Here is a 19,340-nt window from a genome sequence, read left to right as displayed (position 1 = left end):
ATGATAGGAAATCACTTTAGGGACTAGGAAACACTTGAATTTAAGTGTTATAATCACATGTGATTGTTCTAAAGGAGTTTACGGCCACACAAGGTGTTCACGGCCATGGAGTTTACGGCCTAAGATGTTCTTCATAGGAGTTTACGGTGAAGGGAGATGCTCATGTCCGTAAACTCTCATTGTTCTTGGAATTGATTGTTTTCAAGGTTGTAGGTTATGAATTTCTATAGAATAACTAGTATTAGGATGTATACTTACGTTTTGAAGCTTGAATGAGGTGTTCACGGCCTAAAGAACTAGTATGTGTTCTTGGTGTTCTTGAAGATCTAAGCAAAAGAGATGATTTCATGGATGAAATCATAGAGTTTCACTAGATTAAGCAAGGTATCAACTAATAAAATAGGAGAATCACTTACTTATTTGAAGATTAAGGTGTAAATATTGATGATAGTTGAGAGAAAACCGAGTTTCTTGGGTTGAATATGTGAGAAATAGTGAGAAAATGAAGGAAATCTATATATATGTGCGAGGGTTTACGGCCGAGGAGTTTGCGGTCCGAAGTCGGTTTGATGTTTACGGCCGAAGCCTCGTTTACGGCCTGCGAGGAGTTTACGGTCCGAAGTGTTTACCATCGTAAGCTCTTTGCGGCCCGAAGTGTTTGCGGTCCGAAGCGAAGGATAATTGCGAAGTTTCTCGGATTTTCAAGCCTTTTCCATCCAAATTCAACTATGGACATTATAAGGATTTTAGCAATTAAAGGTATTTCATAACCTTAATTAAAAACCCAAACAATAAAAAGGACTTTAGTTGACCTTTGTTTGACTTTGGTTGACTAGAGTTGACTTGATAAACAGAAAATAACGGGATGTTACATTATCCCCCCATTAGAGAGAATTTCGTCCCGAAATTAGAGTTTAAGAAAATAAGCAATTACAAATATCTAAGCAAAAAGATGAGTATATTTCAATTTCATTTGATCCTCGCGTTCCCAAGTGAATTCAGGTCTACGCTTGGCATTCCAGCGAACCTTCACTATAGGAATACGACTTTGTTTCGTTTGCTTGACCTCTCGGTCCATGATTTCTACTGGTTCTTCCACGAAGTTGAGGCTCTCGTCGATCTCGATTTCAGCGAGTGGGATAACAAGAGTCTCGTCGGACAGACACTTTTTCAAGTTTGAGACGTGGAAAATGAGATGTATGTTACTTAATTCTTGAGGTAGTCGGAGTTTGTAAGCAACGGGACCGATCATAGCAAGAATCTCGAATGGTCCTATATACCTTGGATTTAAATTTTCACGCTTTCCAAAGCGTATCATTCCCTTCCAAGGTGAGACCTTCAACATGACGCGGTCACCAACCTGGAACTCCAAAGGTTTTCTTCTTTTGTCAGCGTAGCTTTTCTGTCTATCTCTGGAAGCTTTAAGTCGCTCCCGGATTTGTACGATTTTCTCTGTGGTTTCGCGAATGATTTCTGGACCAGTGAGAGTACTGTCAGGAACTTGGCTTCTAGCTAGCTGTGTGTCACCCACTTCAGCCCAACACAGAGGTGATCTGCACTTGCGACCATAGAGAGCTTCGAAAGGAGCAGCCTTTATGCTAGTGTGATAACTATTGTTGTAAGAGAATTCGATAAGGGGTAAATGAGTATCCCATGCCTTACCAAAGTCTATCACGCAAGCGCGCAACATATCTTCTAAAGTTTGAATCGTCCTCTCACTTTGTCCGTCAGTTTGTGGATGGTAGGTTGTACTCATGTCCAGCCTAGTTCCCAAAGATTTTTGGAAAGACTGCCAAAAACGAGAAGTGAATCTACTATCTCGGTCAGAAATAATAGATATTGGCACACCGTGCAGTCTAACGATTTCCTTGAGGTAAGTTCTTGTTAGCTTCTCCATCTTGTCTTGTTCTTTGATTGGTAAGAAGTGTGCGGATTTGGTTAATCTATCGACGATTACCCAAATAGTATCATAACCACCCGATGTCTTGGGTAACTTGGTTATGAAATCCATTGTAATCCGCTCCCACTTCCATTCAGGGATTTCAGGTTGTTGTAATAAACCTGAAGGTTTCTGGTATTCTACCTTGACTTTGGCACAAGTAAGGCACTTGCCCACAAAGGTAGCAATTTCGGCCTTCATGTTTGGCCACCAGTATAGTTTCTTGAGGTCCAGGTACATCTTGTTTGAACCTGGATGAATGGAGTATCTGGTTTTGTGGGCTTCATTCACGACTACGTCTCTGTAATCACTGTGAGAACAAAATCTATGCGCAGGGACAAGGTTTGAGAATTGAAACCTTGAATGAATGCTTGATATCAATGTCTGCTTAATAATGGATGTTCAAGTCTAAACTGGAAAGACCAGTCAAGTCTTAGATAATCAACTCAACAAAATGATCAAGACATTAATTAAGAACAAGTGAATAGTGATCAGAGTAAAGTTAATAAATGAGGAACAAGAGGAATGTTTGAATGTAATAAGAGAAAATGCCAAAAATGAGTGAAAAGATCCGTAGTTGACTTGTATTGAATGCTCATTTTTAAAGGAGAGAATGTTACAGCGAATTAACCCAGGTGTTTACATAGGACCGAACAAAAGATATACTTCTGACATTCTGATTGTCCTCAATCAACATTAGACTAAGTCCTATGAAACGTTACATCAAAATACAAGACAAACGTAATAAATGCATAACAGACAAATTAACTTCATTCCGGACAAGTGATGTTCCGGAGATGAAAGTTTATTTCCAGATCGATAAGCATTCCGGACTTCAGGATCAGTTCCGGAATGCGTTCTTCTTCAAAATTCTTCACTCCCTTTCTTCAGCTCCGGACAGGTTCCGGATCACATCTTCCTTCGGAACCAACAGCCTTCGGAATATGTACTTAGGATTGCTAGAGGTTCACTTTCAGGTTCCAAAAATCTCCCCCTAAGTGAACTTAGCAATCCATCAAGCTTAGTTCATTTCTTCCTTGATGAAGGTGTATGCTCGGAACAACCATTATCGCACTGCAATGTACCATGTCAGTTGACTTACAAACTTTGCTTTAACCTGTTCCAGAGCATCAGACTTGGACGCCCGAGAAATGAACTTTTGCAGAGCTTTGGTAGGAACCAGGTGTTTGTCAAGGACTCGGAAGAAGTCCTTCTTATTTGTTCTCTTGGTGGTGTAGACAAACCCTAGAACCAGTTCTTCGATCGGACCATCTGCAAGAATTTAAGCTTCCGGAAGAACAAAGTCAATTTTTGCTACAAATTGTTCGGTTCCGTAGAGGTGAGCAAGTTCGTAATCACATCTGCAAAACTCAGCAACATAGTCTTTGAGAAAGCTGAGAGCAGAGTGATAGGTACCCATACTGATGTCATCCTTTTGGTTTTCTCTGAAGTACGAAGCAAGAGTGAGGATGTCGTTCGGATTCATAGAAGGAAAATCCGCATCAGTAATAGTCATTGGAGTTGGTTTGTTCCGGAGAAGATGGAAACGGAACAGAGGACAGTTCAGCTAAAATTTTACTAAGATTTTTCTTCCGAAGCCATGAACCTTAGTGATCCTCTTTTTTGTCCATACCTCCTTGAAAGGCAGAGCATTCTTGGCGTAAAAGGTTTTGAGCCTTTCACGTTCGGTCCGGATGATCACTTCCGGATTGTCGTTTGGGTGGAGTGGAGCAAACTTTGTGTAGAACTTGCTGAAGGGAGAGAGAGGAAGATCCAGTTGATCAGCGTCGTGTGAAGGAAGGTCATAGTAGAGAGTTGGGATGACATCCTTGGCTTGAAGAATGCCTTCACGACACAAAGGAGAAATGTCACGCATCGGATCGGGATGATCTTTCAATGCTTGAATCAAGATGCTATCCTCCAGTGCCTTTTGAATTTCTTCCTCAGACCATCCAAATTTTTGTTTAGGGGGAGGTCCGGAATGAAAAGCTTGTTGTTCCGAAGTCATTGGTTTCTTCCCTTTGTCTCTCTGAAGAGCTTTAATGACCATATTCATGTTTTCGTCAATGACGAATTCCAGAGTAGGGGTTGGAACTGGTTCTTCTGGAATGTCGTCTGGAGTGCGAAGAGGAGAGCCTTGATCAATTGGTGCTATTTTTGGTTCCGGAATTGGAGCAGGAGGTGTCACGGAGGGAGTGGCTCGGAAGGCTTGGGCAGTAAGGAAGGATTTTGCCTTAGCCATTTTAACAGCCATTTCGAAAGCATCCGGAAGAGAGAATGGCCATGAAACGGCGGACCAAATCCTCTTCTGTTCTTCTGTCAGCATTTTCGGAGCGATCAGCTTTGGGGCTTGAAGACCAAGAATCCCTTTGGGAACTTCATCCAGAATGTAGACATCGTAGTTTTCATCTTCTTCGTTTCCTTCAGTAATGCCTAGGATTTCAGAGACAACTTGGACATCCTCTTCAGAATCGACGTCTTCATCCCGGAGTGTGAATTCCGAGGCTGGCTTCCATTTCCTGCTTGGGCCTTCTCCCCCTCTTGCATCGGTGACCCTGGAGACCAGTGCAAGCAATAAGTCCTCCTTGATGTCATCAAGTTTGGAGAACACCTTCTGAAGACCGGTGGAGAGTTGAAGAGTCAGGGTGTCATAGGCTTCAGAGGTGGGAGCTTGAGCGGATAGATGCTTGAAGGTGCTGCTAAGGATTTCGATAATCTCATCAAATTTCCTGTTCGGAACATCAACAATGTTCCAGTTTGAGCGCAGGAGTTTGATGAGGACTTGTTGGATGATCAGATTCATCTCATCCTTCTTACGTATCTCCTTCTCTAAACGTTGAATTTGTTTCTCATGACGAACATGAGTCTGCTATTAGATCGTTGGTAGCAGACACAAGGTCGTCATGAACCTTGAGCATGGAAGAGATGGTGTTCAGGTAGTTGTCGACCAGAGCATCATATTTGGAATCAATTTGTTCAACGGTATGTTTCAACCGAATGGAGATCAACTGGTCAAGATGGGCTTCTCTCTCTGTTGTGGATGGTCCGGATTGTTGTGAAAGAGACTGAAGGATGGCGTCAAGTTTTGAATCAAGTCCGGAGACTTTTTGATCGAATTTCAAATTCAGCTCAGTGACATAAGTCTCTACAGAGGACACTTTAGCCATAGTGTCAGAGACATTGGTACGGATCTCCAGTAGGGCAAATGGATCAACATGATCACCAGCGGAGGATTCGGAATCGGAGTCTGAATGTTGTGGAGGGGGCTGGTGAGTATCCGGAATTGAGGAAGGACCCGGTTTAGCAGCATTATCGTCTTCTTGAAGATGGGAGTTGGGGCCATCGTCCGGAGTGGAAGTAGAGGAGGTTCTGAAGTCAAAAGCGGACTTGGATACGGAGGCTTTAGACTTATAGTGAATGGATGTCATGAGATGAGCATCCGGAAATTTTGTTGCTTCTTCCTCCAACATAACCTCTTCGGAAATCTCTTCTTCCGGATCAGTATGGAAGATACTTTGGTGAATGACTATTGGGGGCAGTTCTGAAGTAAGTTCCTTGATGACGTTATCGTCTGAGGGAAGAACATAGGGCATGTTGCTTTGAAGAGCTCGGTTCCTCATGGAGATGAGAGTGGATTCAACTTGAGCTCGAGTCAGATCCGGACGCCTTGATGCTGCCCTGTTCACATAATCTTCCCACAAAGGGTCATTAGAACATGGTCGTCCTGTACGCCTTCCGGGTATCAGACCAGTTGGGGCATCGGAAGTTGGAGAGACTGCTTCTTCTTCCGGATGCTTGGGTTCCGGAACAACGGTTCCGGAGTGTGTGCGTGTGGAAGAAATAATAGGATTATCAAGAGTGACACGTGGGTGTGTTCCAGGGGGCTGCAAGGAACTTTGTTCAACACCGACAACACCCTTTTGGGAGGGAGAGGGTGGAATATGTGTAGACTCCTCGTGAGTGTGTCCTTGTGAAGATGAAATATTGAGGGGTACCTCAGATGAGTGGACGGGAGGGGTGTGCGGATGGCCAGAATCAGTCGGAATGTTATGAGTGCCCTCCTGTTGAGAGGGGGCACCGACTTTGGTTTTCTTTGTGGCCTTGGGTTTGGTGGGAGAGGCCTTGCGTTTGGCCGGTTGCTTAACCTTTGGTCCGGACTTAGTGTGAGTGGCCTCTTCCGGAATAGGCTCAACTGAGACCGGGGCAGGTTTTGTTGGGTCGAACACAACCGAAGTCTCAAGATGGTGTTTCAAATAAGGGGATCCGGAAGGAATGAGGGCCAACATATTGTCCGAAAGTCGTCGGACCGGACCAAAAGATGATTGGTCCGGAATTCTGTAAGACTTAACAAGTTTAAAGGATACACATACCTCCGGAGGAATGGTGCTCACCGGAATGGGAATGTTAAGTTCCTTGAAGATTTGCTCAATCGTCAGGGCCCAAAATCTAGGGCTCGAAATTTCATTCGACTTCCTCTTGATGGCAAATTTGCAAAAGTCTTGCCATAGGACTTCTGGAAGATCGACTGCGTTGTTGCGTCCGGAATAGATGCTGAATACCACGTTCAGCCAGTCCTTGCTAAGAGTATCAGTGCCGCGATGCTTGCCTGATAGACCACGAATGATAAAGTGCATGAGAACAGTCCAGAGCCCGGAAACTGCAGTCTTCTTGAAATCCTTTGCTCGATAGTCTTGATTGTACCCAATGAAATTAAGAAACGTCTGAAACTCTTCAGCTGTTGGTTCTACGACTTTGAAACCAGCAGGGTTGGGAGAAATTCCAATGGCCTTAAGGAAGGTTTCTTTATAAACAGGAATGGGGCGATCATCGATGATTGAAGCCAACAGAACATCATCTTCAAGTTTGATGCTTGTGAAAGCACGATGAAGATGAGAAAGAGGGAGAGGAGGCTCTGGGATTTTGGTAAGTGGAATGGAGAGAGGATGATGAGCAAGGAACTCAATCATGATCCTGATTGATTCATCGTAGTCAATGGGATTTAGTGAAAACAATTGAGTGGTGTCACGAAGAAAAGGTTCTTGATCAGCCGACGACGATGAACCTTTCGATCCTTTCTAGGATTTCTTCCTGGCAATGGATTTCTTTAGGGTTTGAGCAGTAGAGGCTTCGTGCTTGGAGGATTCCATTGTTGAAGATGATGAGAGCTTGAAGAACACGAAGAACTGTGAGGGTTTTAGAGAGGTTTGGGAATCGAGAGATCGTAAAGTGGTAACGGTAATTTGTGAAAAGGTATTTATAGGTAGGAAAAGTCGGGTCGGGTTGGAAAAGGTAATGATGAGGATCCGAGATCCATCGGGTTGCATTTAATGTTGGGAGGATGAGATTAGACACTTGAAATGAAAGGGGAAAGCAATTGGTCTAAAAGTGGGAAAAGTAACCGTCAATCCGTTTTCCATTTTAGAGGGCGTGCAATCGTGTCACGCAAATCGAGGAAGATTGGATAAGGATCTTCTCAAAAAGTAACCGTTGAGAAAAAAAAATGTTTCACCTTATTGCCTCTTGGTATTCCTAATGAATTGTTCCGAACAGTGCATGATCTGGAAGATAAGAGAGATGTTCCGGAATAACTATGATAAAATAGGTTTTCCGGAACAATTTTGAAAATTTCTGGAACAAATTAAGATTCCGGAGCAGATTAGGATTCCGGAGCAAGTTTTGAAAAATTTCGGAGCATTTTGAACAATTCCGGAGCATTTTGAAAAATTCTGGAGCATTTTGAAATTCCGGAGCAAATTTTGAAATTCCGGAGCAAATTTTGAAATTCCGGATTACTTTGAAATTCCGGAGCAATTTGAAATTCCGGAGCAAATTTTGAAAATTCCGGAGCACTTTGAAATTCCGGAGCAAATTGAAATGCCGGAGCACTTTGAAATTCCGGAGCAAATTGAAATTCCTGAGCAAATTTTGAAAATTCCGGAGCACTTTGAAATTCCGGAGCAAATTGAAATCCCGGAGCAAATTTTGAAATTCCGGAGCAAGTTGAAATTCCGGAGCACTTTGAAATTCCGGAGCAAATTGAAATTCCGGAGTAAATTTTGAAAATTCCGGAGCATTTTCAAAATTCGGGAGCAAATTGAAATTCCGGAGCACTTTGAAATTGCGGACTAGATTCAGATGATGGTCGATTCAGATCATCGTGAAGAAGAGAATAAACTGTACAGCTTAAGAAACTCAAGGGATAATTAGTAAAAAAGATAAGTAAAAGGATCCTTTGTATTTAGAGGAAAAATAGTTCCGAAGCAAAATAAATGAGTTTGGAGCATATTTTTCTGCTGAATACTTCGATCAAAGAGAACATGTCTCCTGAAAGAAATGAGGATCTGGCATCATCATACCTATTTTGATCAGAAAACCATTAAATTTGGTTTCGTCTAATGCCTTAGTAAAGACATTAGCAATTTCATCATCAGATGGAACAAAAATAAGTTCGATGTTACCATTTAGAACATGATCTTTAATAAAGTGGTACCGAGTGTCAATGTGCTTCGTCGTGGAGTGTTGAATTGGATTGTGTGAGATGGCAATGGCACTTTGAGAATCACTGTAGATAGGAATGCGTTGAAATCGGTAACCATAATCCAAGAGTTGATATTTCATCCAGAGAACTTGAGAGGTACAGCTGGCAGCAGCAATGTATTCAGCTTCGGCTGTAGAGAGAGCAATGCAGTTCTGTTTCTTGGATGACCAGCTGACTAAACGACCACCTAGGAATTGACATCCTCCAGATGTACTTTTCCTATCGAGTTGAAGACCACCATAGTTTGAATCAGAGTAAGCTTGCAGAAGGAAACTTTCATTTGTTGGGTACCAGATTCTGAGGTTCTTTGTACCTTTGAGGTAACGGAAAATTTGTTTCACAGCCAAAAGATGAGACATCTTCGGATTGACTTGAAATTTGGCACATAAGCATGTTGAGAACATTATGTCCGGATAACTTGCAGTGAGATAGAGTAAGGATCCAATAATTCCACGATAATTCTTTTCATCTACTGAAACACCCGAAGGGTCGGCAAAGATTTTGTGACCGAAGCCCATAGGTACCTTGGCTGAGGCACAGGTGTCCATAGAGTATTTCTTAAGAAGCTCAGAAATGTACTTCTCTTGGTGAATGAAAATACCTTTGTTAGTCTGTTTGACTTGAAGGCCAAGAAAGAAGCTTAATTCTCGATTCATGCTCATTTGAAAGCGACTGACCATAAGTTTGGCAAAATCAGCAACCATAGATGAATCGATAGATCCAAAAATGATGTCGTCCACATAAATTTGTACCAGCATGAGATGTTTTCCATTTGATCTTCGAAATAAAGTGGGATCCAGTATACCTCTTTGAAAACCTGAGCGCTTGAGAAAATCAGTGAGAGTCTCGTACCAAGCCCGAGGAGCTTGCTTGAGTCCGTAGACAGCCTTTCGGAGTTTGTAACAATAGTTTGGAAAGGAGAGATTAATAAATCCGGGGGGCTGTCGAAGGTAAACTTTAGTGTCAAGTTCACCATTTAGAAAAGCACTCTTAACATCCATTTGAAAAAGTTTGAAACCTTTCTGGGCTGCGTAAGCAAGAAAGATTCCGATAGCTTCAAGTCGTGTAACAGGAGCAAATGTCTCGTCGTAATCAAGACCTTCAATTTGAGTGAAACCTTTAGCTACCAACCTTGCCTTATTTCGGATGATAACTCCTGCATCGTCTAGTTTGTTGCGAAATACCCATCTTGTACCAACAATAGGGTGATGTTGAGGAGGAGGTACGAGAGTTTAGACTTCATTGCGGTCAAATTCTGCCAGTTCGTCTTGCATGGCTGTAATCCAATCAGCATGCTCTAATGCTTCCTTGATGGAGTTGGGTTCACCCATGGAAATGAATGCTGAAAAGTGGCATTCATTTTGAATGTTGGTAGCTGAGCGAGTTTGAACACCAACATTTGGGTTGCCAATCACTTGGTTTGGAGGATGATCCTTCGTCCAAACATGCAATCGAGGGAGTTCTTGTGCAGCGGAGGATCCTATATCAACAGTAGAATTGATTTGCTCCCCCTGAATGATTTGAATATTGGAATGATGCTCCCCCTGAACTTCTGAACCATAACCAGAGAGGTTTACATCATCATCAGAGGGAAACTCAAAGAAATTCTCATTTTCATCAATGTTGAGAGGATTTGAGTCATCGAAATCAGCAGCTGCATCTTGGAAGCCATCCACATTTGATTCAAGAGAGGGATTTTCATTATTCTCCCCCTCAACCTGTGAAGGTTGGAACGGTTCGGAATCAAATGGAGGTAGGCTCGAAAGAGGACTGGAGAGGTTGTGAGAAACTGGGGCTTTCGAAGGAGGAATTGGAATCAGAGATGGACGTGATCGTGATTCGGAATCAAGAGCTGTTTCGGAAGGACCAAAGAGAGTTTCAAAGTCAACCTCGAGAATGGTTTGAGGGTTCGGACATCCTGGCGGAGGAGCATCAGACTCCATGATGTGATGTGAGTGGAGCCAGAATTCCGAACAAAGTTGTCATCAAAGGTAATATCGAAGCTTTCTTCCAGAACACGAGTTCTTCGGTTGAGAACTCTGTAAGCCTTGGATTTGGAAGAGTATCCTAAAAAGATTGCTTCATCAGCATTAGGTTGGAACTTTGTAAGCTGATCACGGTTGTTTTTGATGAAGCATCTGCATCCGAAGATATGTAGGAATGAGATCGTTGGCTTTCGACCATTCATTGCTTTGTATGGTGTCATGTTGAGCCGTCGATTGATGATGCTTCGGTTTTGAGTGAAGCAAGCGGTGGATATAGCTTCAGCCCAAAGATAGAGTGGAAGGTTTGCATAATTCAACATGGATCGAGCAGCTTCAACGGGTGTTCTATTACGTCTTTCAAATACACCATTTTGTTGTGGAGTGTACGGAGCTGAGAAGTTGTGATCGATTCCTTTTTCTGTGAGGAACTTCTCAATGGTGGAATTGACAAATTCCGAGCCATTATCACTTCGGATTCTCCTGACTGGAAGTTTGATAAGAATTTCTATTACTTTGATAAAATTGATGAGCTCAGAGGCTGTTTCGGATTTCAGCCTTATGAAGAAGACCCAAGTGAACCTTGTAAAGTCGTCAACAATCACAAGAATGTATTTCTTATGATGAAGACTCTCTACAGTGGATGGTCCACAAAGATCAATGTGTAGGAGTTCTAAGGGATCCGAAATGGATTTTTCGATGATAACAGGATGACCCTTCTTTGATTGCTTACCACACTCGCATGCAGCACATAAATGATCATTTTCAAACTTGAGAAGAGGTAAACCTCTTACCATTTCACCTGAGACGAGATCATTCATGTACCGAAAGTTTAGATGTGCGAGCCTTCGGTGCCATAGCCAACTAACGTCCGGAACAGCTTTGGCGAGAAGGCAGAGTTGTGGTTTGCCAATGATCATGTTGATGTCGAGTGGGTACATGTTTTTGTTGCGAAGAGACTTTATCAAACATTCTTTTCGGTCTTCAGTCATCACATAGCTATATTTTTTGCAGAATTCCACACGTCGGCTTGAGTCGGTAAGCTGAGCAACACTTATCAAATTATGTTTCAAGTCAGCTACATAAGCAACATGTGAAATAGAGAAGTTTCCATTGGTGAGAGTTCCATAACCACGAATTTGAGAATTTGAGTTGTTGCCATGCGTCACGTAACCAGCATTTGGAGAGAGCTTTAAATCTCGCAGAAAATCCTTCTGCCTCGTCATGTGCATGGCGCAAGCACTATCAATATACCATATTGTTTCTTGCTTCGAAGCACAAAGTGCCTGCAAAAATTAATGAGCAATGGAGCTTTTAGGCTCCGAGTTAGAATTTGGGACGTAGCCATGGACTTTGGACTGTGATTGTGACTTTGGTACAATTACGTGTTTCTTGGTGAGATTGCTTGAGTTCTTTGGAAACAGACAGAATGCTAAAGTCTTTTCATCTATCCAGTAGTCATATTCGACTACTTGTGGGTTCGGAGCTAACTTTTTTAGAACGGGAGTATCTGAAGGATTGACACTTTTTGTTGTCTCCGAGTCAGTTGTTTTGTTAACAGATGATTTGATTTTCCACACAAGATTTTTGTTTGAAGATATTGAAACAGTAAAATTTAAGCTGGTGGATTTGTTTGATGACACATTGTTCTTAGAGATTTTTGGTTTAAAAATTGTGCCATCAGATTTTGCAATAAAGACAGATGAAACATTTTGAGGCGTTGAAGAAGTGTTTCGGATGGTTTTGACATTACCATGAGCTTGAGGAGATTTGGAGCTGAAGACTTCCTTTGGTTCCGAATGAACAGGAGGTTCGGAAGGTCTCTTTAGAATTCTTGTTTGAACAAACGAATTTTGACTATGGTGTTGATACAAGGACTTCTTTGTGTTGTTTCGAGACGAGTTGGCAAGGAACCTGGTATTTTGTCTATCCTTAATTTCCTTTTGGTAAGCATTCCTAGCTTCTACCTTGGGATCTACAACATTTTTTCAATTCAACATTGGTTTTCTCTTAGGATGAGGAGAGGATCCAGAGGATTGACCTTTGGATGGATTTGAAAACTTGGGAGAAATGGGAACCAATTTGGATTTTGAAAGAGCTACAGAGTCCGATTCACATGAGTCAGAGGACATATTGCTTGATACTTCAACTTTATCATCTAGAGATGCCCATGAAAATTCCGAGTCATTGACTTCAGTTGTTTCCGGAATAATTTCCTCAATCACACAGTTATCGACGTGATTGCTTATAGGAACATAGTCTACACAATTTTGAAGACTATGATGATATTCTGTGGTCTGATTCAGGTCCAGGTTTATCAGAGGCAGAAGAGGCGTGGAATCAGGACATTTAACAACTATCGGTTGAAACTCAGGAATTAGAGACTCAAAGGATCTTTTAGTCTCCGGAAGGGGTGACAATGGAGAAACAGGAGTGTCCGAATGTTTAATGTTCGGAACCTCTCCCATGAATGTCAGATTTTGCAAATCCTTCAGGGGACTAATAATTAGTTTCGGATACTCGCTTCCGAGACCAGGAGCTTTGGACCATGGATGACGAAAATTATGAGTCATCCGATTGTCAGCTTCAAGCATGTCATACAAGGGAATATTCTAGCCTAATACAAGGGAATATTCTAGCCTAATAGTGAACACTCTTACTAAAAATGACCATCACCTCCACTTTATATACTAGTGGAGGGAATATGCTTTTCATACAAGGGAATATTCTAGCCTAATAAACACTCAACATTGTAGAGTATTTTCATGCTCCAACAATCTCCCCCTAAATGCTCGGATATGGTGAGGGTAAAGTAGTGATAAAAGGTAGAACATCCGACAGGCAGGTGCGGTAGGTCTGGTGCTGAAGTGTCTCGGAAAAGCTGAAGTTGTCGTGATCTCGAAATCTGGAAATGGAATCTCTAGCATCAAAGAACAAACAGAGAAACCCCAATCTCTGAATAAAAGTATGAAATCCTAATCTTCGAATGTGATCATTCCCCAAAAACCAATCATGTTCACAGTCTCTCTTCTCACTGGCTTCTATGGCTGACTCATAGGCTTTATAGATAGTGTTCATATCTGTTTGAATTTGGGTCAAATAAGGTTCACATAAAGTCAAATCAAAATTATTATCAGAGATCATGGATTTTACCTGCTGAACGATGCTTCGACCTGGTGGATCGTTAGTGGCCATGTAGCAGTAGTTAGGTTCAGCAACATCTTCTTCATCTTCGGATCCAGAAGACCAATAACCTTCATCACATATAATGGTTTATCTAGCCATCAAACACATGTTTCTTCCAGTTTCTACATCATCATCATCTCCGGATGACCAGTATCCTTCGACATCTCTTGAAACAGTAGTAACAAATGCTTTCTCACTTTCAGCCATTTCTTGTGCTTTTCGGACATAATAAGCTGAGTCCTTGATTTTTGGTTTTTGTGGAGCATCAGCTAGACAATATTTGGCAAAGTGGTTTGCATGACCACATTTATGACACAAGATCTTTGGTTTTTCTGAGTTGGAATTTTTTGAAGATTTCGGGGCTGAGTTTGGTTTAGTGAGGTTAGGCTTGTATGCAGGAGGATTTTCGGAGGTTTGTTTTGGTTCCGAAGCAGTATATGGTTGAGGATGGTTTTGGTGAGGAGCATTGAACTTGATTTGGTATGGTTTGTAAGAAGAATTGAAAGGTCGTTTGTATTTCATGGAGAGTAAGGCAAATTCTTGTTGGAAACGGAGTTCAGAATCCAAGGTTTCGGAATCATCGTCAGGATAGATGTGGGTAGGAAAAAGAAGTCAAGGATGGCTAAGGTAATGTAGCTGAGGGTTTGTAGGGTTCCGAAGCAAGTGGGTTCGAAATAGTTGACTCAGAAGAACTGACTAGAGCAAGAGGTCCTCCGGAAAGTTCTCTAATGGTTTGAGCAACGTTTGATTCATGTCCTTGAAGCTCATCAAAAAGTTGATAGAGTTTCAATTTTTTTAAAGAACCATTACTTTAAAGAACCAAGACTGTTAATGAACTTGATATTGTACTCGAGAGGAGTTCGAACAATCCCGTGGGCAGTCATGTTGTTGACAACGATTCGATATCGGTTGGAGGCTGAGGCTACAGATTCACCTGGAGTGTTAGTGAAGGTGTCAAAGTCATTGACAACGGAGGTGAGACGTTTGTCCTTCATATTTTTCTGAACCTTCAATCAGATCCTGAAGAGTGTCCCAAATTTCTTTGGCTGATTTGCATAACTTGATGTGCTCAAAGAGTGATGGTGGAACACCAAACACCATTTCAGAGAAGGAAACTTGATCAGCATGCAGTTTCTCAATATCATCAGCAGTTAGAGGGGCTGGACGAACTTCATCTTCTCGCATGAGTTGAGCAGCTGCATCTCTTACAACTGTTCTTACAGGAACATGAGGACCTTCTGTGACGGATCTCTAGATTTGTTCACCTTTCTCTTTGGCTAGTAAAAACCTTTCCATTCTAACTTTCCAGTGATCATATTCTTCCACAACTAGCAGTGGGGCACGTGTAGGGCCACCGATGCTATTTGCGATTTGCATTGAAATCATTTGTTGAGGATTTGAAGCAGCCATTGAAGTCAAGATATCTTCGAGCTTAAGTGGTATATAGAAGAACTTTTATCCTTAACACAGAAATGGTTGAATTTCCAAGGTAAATTTAAACCAACTATAATCTGATCTTATGGATTCAAAGGACAACCACTCGAGCTCTGATTACAATTGTGAGAACAAAATCTATGCGCAGGGACAAGGTTTGAGAACTCAAACCTTGAATGAATGCTTGATATCAATGTCTGCTTAATAATGGATGTTCAAGTCTAAACTGGAAAGACCAGTCAAGTCTTAGATAATCAACTCAACAAAATGATCAAGACATTAATTAAGAACAAATGAATAGTGATCAGAGTAAAGTTAATAAATGAGGAACAAGAGGAATGTTTGAATGTAATAAGAGTAAATGCCAAAAATGAGTGAAAAGATCCGTAGTTGACTTGTATTGAATGCTCCTTTTTAAAGGAGAGAATGTTACAGCGAATTAACCTAGGTGTTTACATAGGACCGGACAAAAGATATACTTCTGACATTCTGATTGTCCTCAATCAACATTAGACTAAGTCCTATGAAACGTTACATCAAAATACAAGACAAACGTAATAAATGCATAACAGAAAAATTAGCTTCATTCCGGACAAGTGATGTTCCGGAGATGAAAGTTTATTTCCGGATCGATAAGCATTCCGGACTTCAGGATCAGTTCCGGAATGCGTTCTTCTTCAAAATTCTTCACTCCCTTTCTTCAGCTCCGGACAGGTTCCGGATCACATCTTCCTTCGGAACCAACAGCCTTCGGAATATGTACTTAGGATTGCTAGAGGTTCACTTTCAGGTTCCAACAATCACCAAACTTAGGTGTCCATATCCGATTCATGAAACAATAGACTCCATCATCCCTGACTTTGAAATTTTTATTCATTCCTCTCAAGGCTTCACCTGCCACGTTTTCAGGTTTTAAGTCCTTAAGTTGAGCCTCTCTGATCTGTGTGGACAGATGTGAATGGATTGTCATGGTCAACGACTTTACTCGGCGTCTCGAGTATTCTTTTCTGCTAAGGGCGTCAGCTACTACATTAGCTTTACCAGGATGATAAAGAATCTGACAATCGTAGTCGTTGAGTAGCTCCACCCATCGTCGTTGTCTCATGTTCAGTTCTTTCTGATTGAAGATATGTTGGAGACTTTTATGGTTCGTGAATACTGTGCATTTCGTGCCATATAAGTAATGTCTCCAGATCTTCAGAGCAAATACTACTGCTCCTAGTTCAAGGTCATGTGTTGAATAATTTACTTCATGTGTTTTTAGCTATCTTGAGGCATAAGATATCACCTTTCCTCTTTGCATAAGAATACATCCAAGCCCTTTATTAGAAGCATCGAAGTACACTATAGAATCCTCTGTCCCTTCAGGAAGAGATAGGATTGGTGCACTATACAAGGCTCGCTTCAACGTTTGGAACGCTGTTTCTTGCTTTTCTCCCCAGCTAAAATTTACACCCTTTTGCATCAGGGTGGTAAGAGGCTTAGCTATTCGAGAGAAATTCTGGATAAACCTGCGATAATAGTCAGCAACACCTAAGAATTGACGAATTTCTGTAGATGTTTTGGGTGCTGACCAGTTTTCAATTGCCCTAATTTTGGTAGGGTCGACGTGTATTCCTTCAGAACTGACCACGTGACCTAGGAATTCAACCTTCCTGATCCAAAATTCACACTTTGAAAACTTCGCATAGAGTTTCTCTATTCTAAGAGTTTGCAAAACTTGACGAAGGTGTTGGCCATGATCCTCTTCGCTTCTTGAGTAGATAAGAATATCGTCGATGAAGACTATGACGAATTTGTCCAAGAAGGGACGACACACTCTGTTCATTAAATCCGTGAACACAACGGGTGCATTCATCAATCCGAATGGCATCACTACGAACTCATAATGACAATAACGTGTTCTGAACGCGGTTTTGGGAATGTCATTCTCCAAAATTCGTAACTGGTGATACCCGGATCTTAAGTCTATTTTGGAGAAGTAGCTCTCACCTTGAAGTTGGTCGAACATATCGTCAATGCGAGGCAAAGGGTATCGATTCTTAATGGTAAGTTTATTCAGCTCGCGGTAGTCAATGCACATGCAGAAAGATCCATCCTTCTTCTTCACGAACAAAACCAGTGCTCCCCAGGGTGAGAAGCTTGTCTTATAAAACCTTTGCTAAGGAGTTCGTTAAGCTGGCTGGATAATTACTGCAATTCAGAAGGTGGAAGATGATAGGGAGATTTGGCTACAGGGGTAGCCCCTGGAATTAAGTCGATTCGAAATTCGACTTGTCGTTCAGGAGGCACTCCTGGAAGACCATCGGGAAATATGTCGGGAAAGTTGCAGACTACAGGAATGCTCGCTATGTCTTTCACTTCTTGCTTTTTGTCTACCACGTGAGCTAAGAAAGCACAGTATTCTTTGCGAAGGTACTTCTGTGCCTTGATGCAAAAAATGATCTGGAGGTTCGTTCCAGGTTTGTCGCCGTAAATAACAAGGGTTTCGTTAGTCGGCAAGTTTAGACGAACGACTCTTTCATGGCATAGGATGTCAGCATGGTTAGGACACAACCAATCCATACCTATTATGACATCAAAACTTTTGATAGAGACCGGCATAAGGTCTTTTGGGAATGAAAAGTTATTCAAGGTAAGAGTTGTGACATCCCCATTTTCACGGCCAGAAAAGACCGATTTTGTTTATGCTTTATAAAAACCAGAGTAACATTTTAAATAAAAGTGTTGCGGAATTTGTTCGCAGAAAAACATGATAAATACCTTATCAAATCATTTCCGAAGAAATGTATTTTTGTTCATTTTAAAACATTTGGGATGTCATCATCAATACAGAAACATAAGCATAAATAGAACTTACATTCATTTACACTAGTGATCTACATCTCTTTAATCTCTTAGTGTAATGTAACTTCATATCGACACCTGTGATACAAATAAGCTTGAGTGGGTCAGGTTGGGAAACCTGGTGAGTACATAGGGTTTTCAACCTACAATAATTTAATTATTATGTTTAAACATCAAACAATCAACCCAATTACCCATCCCCATTATCTTCCTTACTCGTAAGGTCTACCCTAAGAGTCATTTATCCTGCATTCTTTCATTTCCGAAGTCTATTTCTTCCTGGGTTTATATGACAGACACTAAGTCCATAGCTGCCAATGCTCGTTCGTAAAGCACTAATTCCATAGCTGCTAAAGTTCATTCAACGGGTACTAAATCCATAGCTACCAGTGTTTATCTAATAGGTACTAAGTCCATAGCTACCAACGTTTATCTAACAGGTACTAAGTCCATAACTATCAACGTTTATTCAATAGGCACTAAGTCCATAGCTGCCGATGTTATTTGTTAGGCACCAAGTCTATAGCTGCCAATGTTCACTCATATCATCTTTCATCTCTCGTCATTCATCTACCCATGTTTTACCCAACATATTCGTAGATATAAAATACATATATAGTTTAAATTATTTAAAACATGTATAAAATCGTTCATCCAGCATAGATAACAAGTATACGGATAATATGCACACATATCATGTAATTTATATAAAATACTTCATATCTATGTGTAAGATGAAAGTAACTATGCACTCACTTGTTAAAGTGATGATTCCAAACTCAGGCAGCGCTTCACTTTTAACGATTCTATTTTCCTTCGACGAAACCTAGCATTATTATCGCTAAATTTTAGTCTAATATTTACCATGACTAATTATTAGTCTTAGCATTATTATTATTATGTAAGCGTTTAAACAATATTTTCCAACCACTATGTACAGACAGGGGCCAGACATAAAACACCGGAGGGCAGGACCATTTTGGCATATAGCACTTCTGAAATCCAACAACCCTATGCGGCCCTTTAAACCAGATTCCCCATAGCGCGAGTAGTTAAAAAGATATTATAACGACGCTTATATAACCCATAATAATAACTCAAATAATTATTATAAGGTCCTAATAACGTTACTATAATTAAATAAAAGCTATATTAAAAATTAGGTAGCTGTATCTTACCTACGAGGGGGTTTGGCTAGAAGTCCGGCTCTGCAGGGGCTGGACTTCCAAGCCGAAATCTCTTCTTCTCGGAGCCGTCGAGCGCTCCGGGGCTTTCTTCAAGCGCCAAGGGAGTTTTTGGGAGGTTTAGAGAGAGTGTAGAGAGAAGAAAGAATGGGAAAGGTGTGAAGAAAATGAGGGTGAGAGAGGTTCTATTTATAGGGTGAAATATGGCTGAACTTGGTGCCACATGTCTC

The sequence above is a fragment of the Lactuca virosa genome, chromosome 7 (genome assembly GCF_052849685.1).
Source record: "Lactuca virosa cultivar CGN04683 chromosome 7, Lactuca_virosa_CGN04683_v6, whole genome shotgun sequence".
NCBI lineage: Eukaryota > Viridiplantae > Streptophyta > Magnoliopsida > Asterales > Asteraceae > Lactuca > Lactuca virosa.
This window is presented reverse-complemented; position numbering follows the sequence as displayed.